Genomic DNA, 12,901 nt, shown 5'->3' on the forward strand with positions numbered 1-12,901 from the left:
TAGATTAATTCGGAGTCTACTGCATGCCAAAGCCTATTCTTGTTGTATGCTGTTTAAATTATTTTCTATTTTTCTAACTCTGTCCAGCTCGTGCAAGGATTGTTAGGCTGCATCAATCCTGTAGTTGTCTGAACGTATTTGCTGATCTTAGATTGGGCTTTGGTACAGCACTCTATTGAAGCCACACACTCACAGCTTTCCACAAGGGTTTCCATTGTCTTGGTGCATTATAAACTTCATTAAATGATCTATCCATCTATTTAGCTTTATATTGCACACCACACTCTTTTTCTTGAAGTCCTTGAATATCTCTTCTCATGCACTTGTCTCTCTTTGGATTGCCATCACACTATTATGCGCAAGTTCTTGATCTGGTTAAAAAATATATATATATATATATATAAAAGGTGTTGACCACTCATTGCTCAGTAACCGGGCCTCTTGTCTAACCAACGTCGAGGTTCGAGTCAACAGGTTGTGATGGTCTGCTATCCTTGCTTATCTTTGGAGCCTTCATGATTCGGATTAGTATTTCCCCAAGGGTGCTTTATCACCCAGTTGCTTCCAGTCATCTGACGTGAGCATACTGATTGACCATCCGTTACATGGATCATGTCGAAAGCTAAATAAAGTAAGCCCTCCAAAAATAAAATTTTTATTAACAATTCAAGTCTCAAATAAACCGATCTTCTTATACTTACAATGCACTTAGTGTATGTGTCATCTTTGGTGGATCAGTCTTGGGTGGCTGTATTTTTGTGCGTCATTGAAAGGAGTTCACTTCACACTTTTGCTTCCTGATGGTAGACTCATTTGGTGTTGTTTATCTTTCATCTTGCATGTGGTCTGCCTCCTTGATTATCTGTGAATTTGTGCGTTTCTTTCAGTGGCTTGCTTTTGTTCCTGCTATGCTTTGCTTCTTATGCGCTCTGCAGACAACAATGGGTCTGCTCCTCCTGTCTCGTCTTGCTCACTTACCTGGCATGTTTTTTAATGGAAAATAATTTCATCTTCCCGAGAGCTTTGTGGCTGCATCACATGTGTGTTCTATATCTTGGTTTTCTATCTTTAGTGTGTCCTAGTTTTCTTTTCGGTTTTTTGTTGTTGTTTTTTTGTTGTTTTTTGTTGTTTTGTTTTCTTCTTGTTTAGAGAGTTTTTTTTCCATTAAGAAAAAAAAAAAGAAAACTTGCAACCACACGGTGCGTTTTACTCTGTGTGTTTAAACTGTGCAGATTAGGTCATCCTCTTCCTCAATCAGATTCGATCTCTCTTCACCCCATTGCTGTCACCCAAGGGTCACGGCATCGCTACTTCGTGTCTTGCTCTATCGCATCACCATGGTCACCACGGAGCCGTCGTACCTCCTCATCCGCTGCCATCGATCACAGCCCTCCGCTCCGTGCGGCGCCAACTGCGCTTCTCCTCCCTCGGTGTCACGCCGATCGCAAGCCCATCACGACTGCCGTCTTCCTCCGGCGCTCGCGCTAGACAACGTCTCGCATCCCCTCATCCACCGGTCTCCCACTTCGTTTCTCCGGTGTGTGCTACTCGGTATCTGAGATGTAATCTATCATCGTCCTATGTTAATCGAAGAGGATTTCGACCTCTCTAGTTTTGGCCCCACTTTTGTTGATTTTCTCACTAGGCATCGTCTCTTGCCCTTAGTTCGTGGGTTGCCTCTACCGAATTTTCAGATCGTTCGGGAGTTTTATGCAAATTTTCCTGATGTATCCGCTGCCTCTGTTGCATTGTCCGTTTGGTTGTGCGTGTGCGTGGGTTGCGATTCCGCTCGTTTCCACTTTATTTGGCTGCCCTGGTCCGCCTCCTATTCGCTTTGGATACCGTGGAGCAGTTCTGATTTTCTTCGCGTGTGGTGAATCACCTCTATGTGTCTCCACCGAGGTGCTCCCCAATGAACTCTCCTCCGTATGATGTCTCAGTGGACTCGTACTCTGTATATGCTTGTGCGAAACTATCTGAATCCCACTTCTCAACATGGGAAAGTGAGTTGGAAAGCTGCTCATATTCTCTTCCAGCTAGTGATTGAGCAATCTGTCAGTGTTGAGTTCTATGTTCGTGAAAGTCTTATTGTCGCTGGTGCTGCCAATGCCACAGATTCGACATCCGGCCTTGTTCTTCCTCGGATTATCATCGCCTTTGGCCGCTCATGCTACGCCTGCCCTACCTACAGATGATATTGGCTCATCCGACTCCATCAAAGTCAACAACCAAGTCACTTTACACCGCAGCGATGCTCACTGTACGGTGGTTTCTCCATCGAGCAACAGCTCTTTTGGATTCGCTCTGCATCCCATCAGTGACGCATGCACTTCTTCGTCACATTTGGAATCGTCTTGACACCTATAGTGAGTGCTGCTATCATTCTTTGGGCACATTGACCTCGCTCCTCCCGTTCTCCTCGGGCTCATGACAAGATCTAAGGTTCTTCATTGCTCGCTACAGTTGTTTTCTTTTTGAGGTCATCTCTGTGTCCCTTTGGATTTCCTAAACAAAAAGGGGGAGAATATTTTGTGGTACATATGAAATTTAGGGGGAGTAAATATTTTGTGGTACATATGAGGTTTAGGGGGAGTTAATGTTTTCTGTCTTTGGGATCAGAATTTGTGGTACTCTGCTAACCTCGACATATGAAATATTTAAGCGTGCTAAGTTAAAGCTATTATTATCTCAATTCTATTATGCTTCACCGGTCGTCTGGTTGTTGGTGTGCGACATCGCAAGAACTGAATATCATCGACAAAGCAAAGTAGGATATGTAGGTTTCTTTTCTTGTAAACGTATTTGAAATGTAATCCAGTGTTTTGTCCAGGAAATGCCAAAGGGGGAGATTGTTAGTACGAAATTCGTATTGGCATTTCCTAGACTTTAGTATAGGGTGAAAATTAGTTTGTGAGGAATTGTTATTAAACGCTTTGTCACTACTCTTTCAACCCCACACTTCCGAAGCATGACCTGACCAAATGAGAAACTTGACAACAGGTAAATCATGACATAATCATGCATTCATTATAGGATTCCTAGTTGGAATTATTTTCACTCAAGTATTTTTATGCTAATTCTATTTTTAATAGGATTATATTTTATCTCTTGAGATTACTTTCCTAGTTGGACTCTATTTTGATTTAGATCAAAATATTATGTTTTCATTATCTTGGACTTGGAAAGGATGTTTTAATTAATATCCTATTTGGTTTCGTGTTTACATCTTGATATATATTGTTTAATTGGATAAACAATTGATTGTAGTGCAATGGAGAATATGACGAAATCATATAGGATTCTAAGACTATCAGATTGAATGCATGGCAAGATATTGTGTTGTGATTGTGGGCCTTCACGTGGATTGTGGAGAATAAGTTTTGTATAAATCTTTGTGTGCATCTCTTTAGTTTCTGGCATTTTCATATAGTTGGTTTGAGCATCTAAAATTCCAAGAAAGCTGCTGTGCATATATTTGAGATAAATCATCAAGTGTTCCATGTTTACTTGGTGATTTATCAAACACTTTAATCATTCATATTGCATTCATTTGTATTGATCGGTGACTCATACGGTTGAGGGCACCAAGACCGTGGTGGCGGTTTTCCTCTAGCGAGCTTGAAGCAATCGTGACCAGTATTGCGTTTAACATAAGGAGTGTCGAAGATCATCCCGTGACTGAAGTTGAGTTACGAAGAAGTCGGTAAACATTATCTAGAATGTGTCTAGGATAAGTGTGTGAGCACTTCTTGTAATTATCGTTCTATAGTGGATTTGTGTTGGACTGAGGAGTCCCGTGGATTTTCCCCAGAGGTGGGGTTTTACCATGTAAAATAATTCTCTGTGTGTTCTTTTACTTTAAGCTCTGCACATCCTAGGATTGATAACTCATATCAATCCTGCTTTAAAAGTTAATTGTTGTTTATTGCAAAATATTCAAATTAGCCTGTTTAACCTTCTCTAGGCATATATAGACATCCTACAGGTATTTTCACCTTCATCACTTTGATTTTCTTCTCTCCATCGTCTACTTTAGTGATAATGAGTTCAGCTACTACTCAGACCACAGTAGCATACCCTGCACCTTGTTATGTACAGGCCCCACCACCACCAGCTGGGTATCCCACAAGAGAAGACCAAAATCCTCCTTCTGCAGCTCATGGACCTGTAGAAACCAAGTCCAAGGGTGATGACTTCTGGAAGGGATGTGCTGCTGCCTTGTGTTGCTGCTGTCTGTTGGATGCTTGCTTTTGAACTTCATCTATACGTAATTTGAGTTTCTATTTTACTATTACTTGGTTTTTCCTTTTTACATGATGAATGGTTTCGAATTAATTCACCTTGCTGTCATATCAGTTCCCTCAGTTGATGATGTTAATTTGATCTCCATGTCCTGGCCTATTTTGTCATATATTCTCTTTCAGTTAATCTGCTACCTAATCTCGGGTTGGATTCTAATAAGGTCTGATTCCTTTGAATTCTGGTTCCTTTTATTTATCTTTCTATTATATTTTCTTTCGTACTCATAATGGAATGCTCGCAACTAATACAACCTTTCGGCCTATTGCTAGGGGAATTTTGGGATAAACACTACTTTGAGGACAAATTGTAAGTTATGTGCGTCTATCTTGTCTTATCATAATGTAATATAGATGATAATTAGGTGTTTATCTAATGAGTATGTTAAGGTACTGAAAATACTACAAGAGCTTTATTTGATGTAAGATGTACCAATAGCCTATAAGATGAGGTCTGATGAGAAGGAAAGCACCCAGTGCTCATCATGAGCTTCAATCCGAAGCATCATTCATCTTCAATTTTTCGTATAAACATATGCCTAGAATTGGGTATTTTTAAATTCTTGCTGATCAAAATCTTCATCATGAGATTAGTGAGCGATTAACACTGTTGAGGAATGCTTTTCTTCCCACCTCATGAGCAGCTTTTGATTTCTACAACCAGGATTAGATTAAAAAAATTACTTCTAGAAAGTGCCACTATACCAGAGAAGATATTCCTTCTTTTTGTAAATTACAATTTGATACATGTACAAAAATAATTCATAAAAAATACAAAAAGAAAAACTTCTACACGCATATCGAACTGCCATTGATATAAATGTCAAAACTTCTTCCTTACGGGGAATGGGGAAGTATTTTCCATAGGGCAATGATTTTCACTCCTATTTTATCCACTTACACTCCTTTTTTAGTTTTAAAAAAGGAGTGTAAGTAGATAAAATATGAGAAAAAAGAGTGGGGAAATCACCACTCTTTTCCATAATATAATTCCTCTTTCGTACGTCGGTCGTCCACTCCAAAAGTAATTATGAGAACAGAATAGGGCCCATTGTGTTTTGCTTAGTAGTCTCTTCTTTTTTTTCTTTCTTTCTTATTTCTTCTTTTTGGGGTCTGTAACTGCCCCACATAGGTACACGGTGTACACTGTAGCCACCCGCGCAAGAGACACTAACAAGATATCAAATACATATCTTCCCAGAAACAACCACTCCAACAATTGTCATCTGCTTTTCTTGATCTATAAATTGCGCCTCATCTATCATCTACCCAACAAACCAAACCCAGCTAAGTGTTTCACTTTGTTTTCATTCCTTTCTGCTTCTAGCTCCATCCAATACTTTTGCAATAAAGCATTTCTCTTTACTGTTTTCATTATTTTCTTCTTCTACCTCCATAGAATACTTTGAAGGCCCTTCGAAATATTATTCAAAGATGAGTTCATCAACTAACTCTGGAGCAGCATACCCTCCCCCACCTTGTTCTACAGCGCCGGGTCCTTATCATGTGCAGGCTCCACCACCTGCTGGTTATCCAACAAGATGCCCCAAATCCCCGTGGACATGGAGCTGTAGAAACAAAGTTAAAAGGTGATGGCTTCTGGAAGGGATGCTGTGCTGCCTTGTGCTGCTGTTGCGTTTTGGATGCATGTTTTTGAACATCATCCAGGAGATTCTTGAATTGAGAGCCCAATAATCCACATATATCTTTCATTTGTGAATTTTATTTTACACACATTTATTTCAGTTTTTCCGTTGTTATACCTCTATGAGGAAGGGACCATGTCGATTTCTCCCATTTAGTGATCCTACGTACCGATTGTTCTTTTTATTGTATAGTGATTCTTATAATAAAATTTCTTCATTTGCAGCTAATATATGGAAATCATTCATGAATTTATCTTGAATCAGGATCTTTTGGCTCAAATTTATCCCAGTTCTACGTAGGGAGAGCAACCCCTTTTTTCACCGTGAATTGGTCAAAATATGTGGAATTTTTTTACTTCTAGTGGAGGATTAGATCCAGTAAGTGGAGGTCATGGATGATTCACACCCTCATTTCACACCCTCATTTAGATCCAGTAAGTGGAGGTCATGTATAGAACCAATTGGGATATTGATCATGTTATAAAAGATATTTTATAGAGACTTACATTCCCAATGTGGGACATGTCGCTTAATCCAACAATCTTAACTAGTATAATACGAAACCAAAAACAATGACTGATGTTTCATTTCCTTACATGTCGGATGAATTCCAATGCAAAAAATAAATAGAAAAGCTTTATGACGTTAAAAATTTGAAATTAAAAATTACATTAATTAATGGGAGTTTCACTAAAACACCCAAAATGGGGGTTGAAATTATAAAAAAAACCCAAGCACTATTTAAACATATAAACACACCCAAAATCCATCATTACACACACTCAAAACCCATTTATAAACACATACAAAAAGTTGACTTTGGGTTGATTTTGGGTGTGTTTCTATGTTTAAATAGTGCTTGAGTTTTTTTATAAATACATGTCTAGGATTGGATTTATTTATAAATTTGTATTAATTAAATTCAACCTGAAATGTAAACTATGCATAATGAGGTAAAATGTCAAAAAGTGTATTTTTTTTTGGGCCGTTGGATTTCAAAATACATACTTAACATCCCAAGATTTTACATATTTTCACTAGAGCAAAATGGTTTTACATCTTGAATACTCCCATCAAGATACCACCGAAGATGTAAAAGTGTCACTTACATCCTTATTTTTACATATTTGCATTGGAGATGCTCTTATATGTGCTCTTCAGTTTGGTATTATAGAGATATGGAAAACAATTTCTTGGACAAATACAATTGCAAAAAGTAAAATAAAAGTCACGTGTCACGTGTGCACTATTGTTATTTGTTTGTGCATATAATTTCGTGGGAGAATATTCGCTTCTAGATCCTTCAACTTTCGATCTTCCTTCTCTCTTCCTCGATTCCAGTAAAAAAGATTGGAGTAATAGACCACACCAGGAAGGTGTTGGCCAAAGGCCCTCCGATACCTAAGTCAGTTCGAGTGTTTGTAGGAAAACAATAACTAAGTAAAGGGTACGGAGTTGTATGTATGGTGTGAACCGGGTGGCCAGAGCCGTGTGTGGTAGCCGGAGCCGTGTGGAGAAAATATGAAGAGTGGAGAGGGAGAGAGAGCTTCAGGTATTTTTCTCGGGTTTAGAAGTAAATTTAGATGATGAATGAAGTCATCTATTTATAGGAGCCTCAGGGCTAGGGTTTCGTAGAGAATAAACTCTTATTATGAGAAATTTATTCTTTACCCAAATTCGTAGGGATTGAGTCAGACTTGAATATATATCTTTATTAAGATAATATCTGAATTAATGATATTATCTTCTCTTTATTATGATAATATTTGAATTAATGATATTATCTTATTAAATAAAGATAATATCCTATTAATATTATCCCTATTAATTAATTGACCAAATAAATTGGTTCAATTAATTAATTAATTTAAGGGATAATCTTCTTTTTCACGTGGCGTTCTGTGATTGGAGACGAAAATATTTGCTCTCACATTATTTTTGTTACAAGTGATAATCTATTTCAGTATAATCTAATTATAAATTTGATACATATGCAAAAATAATTCATAAAAAATATAAAAAGAAAAACTTCTACACACATATCAAACTGCCATTGATATAAATGTCAAAACTTCTTCCTTTACTTACGGGCAACGGAGGGAAGTATTTTCCATAATATAGTTGCACTTTCCTGCGTAGGTCGTCCACTCCAAAAGTAATTATGAGAATGAATAGGGCCAATTGCGTTTTGCTTAGTAGTCTTTTTTTCTTTCTTTCTTATTTCTTCTTTTTGGGGTCTGAATCTGCCCCACACAGGTACACGGTGTACATTGTAGCCACCCGCGTAAAAGACACTAGTAAGATATCGAATACATATTGTTTATAACAAAATGAACAGCCAATAAGAACTCTGACACGTAGACGAAATGGGTCATGGTAGCCTTCGGCACCCAGTTTACCGATCCAACAATTAAGGCAACCTCCTTCTCTAGGACACGTGGCAAGCTCACAATTGATGTCCACAGTCCCACATCGAAAATCTACACAACATGCACACCTCCCCAGGTCTATAAAGGAAGCACAATTCCCAGAATGTAGATAATCAGAACTTACGGCATACGCCTATTGATTTGTAGTTCAACCTTACTATATCCGTACTTACTTAAGCATCGGAGAGCCTTCGGCCGGTACCACACCGGTGCCCTAGGTCTTACCGAGCGTTTGCTATCTTACAGATTGCACACCCTACCGAGGCCCAGAGCATACCGAAGGCCCAACATTACTAAGTTGCGCGGGAAAGTGCCGAACCATTTTTCTGCGTCAACAGTTTGAGACCGTCTGTGGGAATCAAACCCACGACCACGTGGAGATCGGAGAGTCCTCCTACCGAACGGAAACCGATGCACCAAAAGTAAATGAGGAGGCACTCGCATTAAGCCTCGACCTGGTCGAAGAACTCCGAGCGCAAGCCAATCTTCAAAATGAAGCCTGCAAACAGCACATCTCTGCGGTATTACGACTCAAGGGTCAGACCCCGCTCTTTCCAAATCGGCGATTGAGTCATGCGAAAAGTCTCTTTGGCAATTAAGAACCCCACGGAAGGAACCCTAGGACCTTCCTGTGAAGGACCTTACGAGATCATCGGCATCTAACGATCGAGGACTTATAGGCTCATAGACTCCAACGGAAAGACCTTCGGTCATCCTTGGAACGTAGAACACTTGAAATATTATTTTAAGTGAAGTCACCTAGCCTATGGCATGATGAAAATATATTTCAAAGAAACGGTACTCATGCCCTCGACACCAGTTAATGAAAAAGCCTTTGGCTTTTATATTTACCACATTCGGTGTGTTCATTAATTTCTTTTCGTTTAAAAGATACGGTAGAGACCATCGGTCGCATTATACCACATTCTAAAATCCTTTTATTAGCCTTCGGCAATTAAGGTACCACAGTCTGCTTTCCTATCGATCAAAGGTTAACTTGAATTATTCTGTTACTAGCCTTCGGTAGTAAGATGATAAAGCCCTAAATAGCTTACCGATTCAAGGTTCACTCAAATTTGAGCTTTTACTAGCCTTCGGCAGTTAAATCAATCATTTAGTATATAAGCATGCCTTAAAAAGATAAAAAGTGTCGTTAATAATTGATAGACAACATATGAAAGCATGCTTTAATAAAAAGGTACTTTCTATGTTTTTCAATGGCGTGATTGGATATATGCCATAAATCTAAAACTTTCTTTTTATATATTAAGGCGTGCATTGAGTACGCTCTAATTTTTAATAACGGGGAATGCATTATTAACAATTTTTTTGGTTTGTTCAAAATATTAATGTTGATGTGCATGATAATGTTTGAGTAAGTATATTGGAGGTTTGTCGTGGCAGCTCCCCCACTGTTTCGCATCCTTGGTGCAACGTTCAATTGTTATCAATGTCTTTATTTATTTTTTAAGGTTTGGCTGCTAGAACACCCACCATAGTTTAGAGGTTGCCATGAAAGTCGCGATAATTTCAGCATGACGTTGTAAGTACACAACTCGAATTTATCAATATGAAGTTGGTACGTATATGTTAGGGTTGATCTATACAGTACTTGACTAATAAGGATAATAAACTTGCCGAGCTAGTGTTAAACACAAATAATCCGGTTTAGATGCACAAAGCTTGTTAATATGTACTTTTTTTATGTGGTTCAAATATGACTAGTAGCACCTGGTGATATGCATTCGCGCTAAAGTATTTTCTGTGAGAGTTCAAGTTGAGAGGCCAATCCATTATAACATGGGTGAATTTGATTATAAAACTTTGGGGGTGGTGTCACGGAATTTCTCATACATCACCATCTCTTTTTATACCTATAAATATAATTCAGATGGAGTCAGAAAAGAAAGGGAATTTGGGGGTTGTGGCCCTTGATTGGTTACACATCGAAGCCCATTGAACAAAGCGGCAGTCCTTTGCCTTGTTGTAATCGTCCTATTATTTTTTCTTCCCTGCGTACGTACGCGTTGTTGCCGCCCGGTAAAAGCAACCAAAAATATTACCGGCCTTCTGAGTTCTAAGTAGCAAACCACTCCGATTCTCAGCTGCTTTATTTAATTTCTCTCTATATAAATTCATCATCTGCCATCTTCTCAATTAATTAGTATTGACCTGTTCATTCCCTTCATCACTTTGATTTTCTTCTCTCCATCGTCTACTTTAGTGATAATGAGTTCAGCTACTACTCAGACCACAGTAGCACACCCTGCACCTTATTATGTACAGGCCCCACCACCACCAGCTGGGTATCCCACAAGAGAAGACCAAAATCCTCCTTCTGCAGCTCATGGACCTGTAGAAACCAAGTCCAAGGGTGATGACTTCTGGAAGGGATGTGCTGCTGCCTTGTGTTGCTGCTGTCTGTTGGATGCTTGCTTTTGAACTTCATCTATATGTAATTTGAGTTTCTATTTTACTATTACTTGGTTTTTCTTTTTTACATGATGAATGGTTTCGAATTAATTCACCTTGCTGTCATATCAGTTCCCTCAGTTGATGATGTTAATTTGATCTCCATGTCCTGGCCTATTTTGTCATATATTCTCTTTTAGTTAATCTGCTACCTAATCTCGGGTTGGATTCTAATAAGGTCTGATTCCTTTGAATTCTGGTTCCTTTTATTTATCTTTCTATTATACTTTCTTTCGTACTAATAGTGGAACGCTCGCAACTAATGCAACCTTTCGGCCTATTGCTAGGGGAATTTTGGGATAAACACTACTTTGAAGATAAATTGTAAGTTATGTGCGCATATCCTATCTTATCATAATGTAGTATATAGATGACAATTAGGTGCTTATCTAATGAGTATGTTAAGGTACTGAAAATACCACAAGAGCTTTAATTGATGTGAGATGTGCTAATAGCCTCTGAGATGAGGTCTGATGAGACGGAAAGCACCCAGTGCTCATCATGAGCTTCAATCTGACGCATCATTCATCTTCAATTTTTCGTATGAACATAAGCCAAGAATTTGGTATTTTTATGTGAGAACCTGTAAATATATATATATATATATATATATTAAAGGTGAGAATCTTTAACAAGTGATGTTGTGATATCATTGGTTAAAGGTGGATGACTCACATTATTTCTTAAATTTCTACCTTATCTTTTGGTGGTGGTGTTGTGATATCATTGGCTAAATGGGGATGAGTTATATTATTCATTACCTTTCTATCTTATCTTTTGGTAGTGGTGTTGTGATATCATTGGCTAAAGGGAGATGAGTCACATTATTCCCTTACTTTTTTATCTTATCTTTTGATGGTTTAAAATATTGTATATATAAATATTATTTGGATGCATCCATAGCCTCTCCTATAAGTATCATGCTTCCTTACTTCAATAGTTCATTCCAATCATTTAAGATAGATTTCTACCATGAAGCTGTGTTAGAGAGAGAGAGAGAGAGATAAGGAAGAAAAAGAAACAAGATGAAGAGCGTGTGTGTTTGTCTTGCAATATTTCATACTTATCATGTGAGTGGGTTATGTAATATGTTCTAAAAGTTCTTATTTTGTGATAAATGTGAAAAACATGGGTTTATTATATTTACAAATCTCTCTCTATTTTCAAGTTAAGCATGTCTAATTTGTGCAATATTTCACACAATATATATTATTTGGAGTTTTTGTGAAGTATGTATTATTCATGGAACATGAGAACTTCAGTGATAGGGTATCCAAAGGAAAAATGTACCAGACAGGAACATAGGGCAATGAGGCCGATAAGGGTCATGTATTGGGTACAATTTGTGAAGGATAGCCAATATATGAAGTAATGATGTGATATGATTTGGATTGTGTATATTTTTATTATATTTTTCTAAAATGTGTAAAATGACATTGCTTGACTGACATATTACATAATTTACTCATTGAGTGGTGGTTTGCTCATCTCTCACATATTTTGTTTTTCAGATCAATTAGTGAGCAAGACAAAGCTGAAACCAAAGAAGTTGGATTAGTTTAGAGTGATAAACTTTTATTTATATTTTGTACACTTGTAAGATTATTATACCCATTATTCTAGAATATTCTTTATTTTTGAATCGGGTCGTGACATATTAAATGCTTGCTTATCAAAATCTTCATCAGGAGATTAGTGAGTGATTTACACTCTTGAGGAATGCTTTTCTTCCCACCTCATGAGCATCATTTGATTTCTACAACCAGGATTATATTAAAAAGATTACTTCTAGAAACCGAGAGAAGATATATATATATATTTTTTTGCAAATCACAGTTTGACATATGTATGAAAATAATTCATAAAAAACATAAAATAAAAAAATCTTCTGCACACATATCAAATTGTCATTAACATAAATATCAGAACTTCTTACGGAGAATGGTGGGATGTATTTTCCGTAATATAATTGCTCTTTCGGCTTTCCTACGTAGTTTGTCCACTCCAAAAGTAATTATGAGCACAGAATAGGGCCCATTGCGTTTTGCTTAGTAGT

The 12,901-nt window shown here is 37.7% G+C and overlaps 1 pseudogene; it reads left to right on the plus strand.

Moving 5' to 3' along the window:
* The first annotated feature begins 5,555 nt into the window (after positions 1-5,555).
* LOC148920926 (protein CYSTEINE-RICH TRANSMEMBRANE MODULE 6 pseudogene) lies at positions 5,556-6,204 on the plus strand (annotated as a pseudogene).
* Positions 6,205-12,901: the final 6,697 nt, after the last annotated feature.

This window comes from Prunus mume, linkage group LG1 (genome assembly GCF_029339155.1).
Source record: "Prunus mume cultivar Tortuosa linkage group LG1, ASM2933915v1, whole genome shotgun sequence".
NCBI classification, from domain to species: Eukaryota; Viridiplantae; Streptophyta; class Magnoliopsida; order Rosales; family Rosaceae; genus Prunus; species Prunus mume.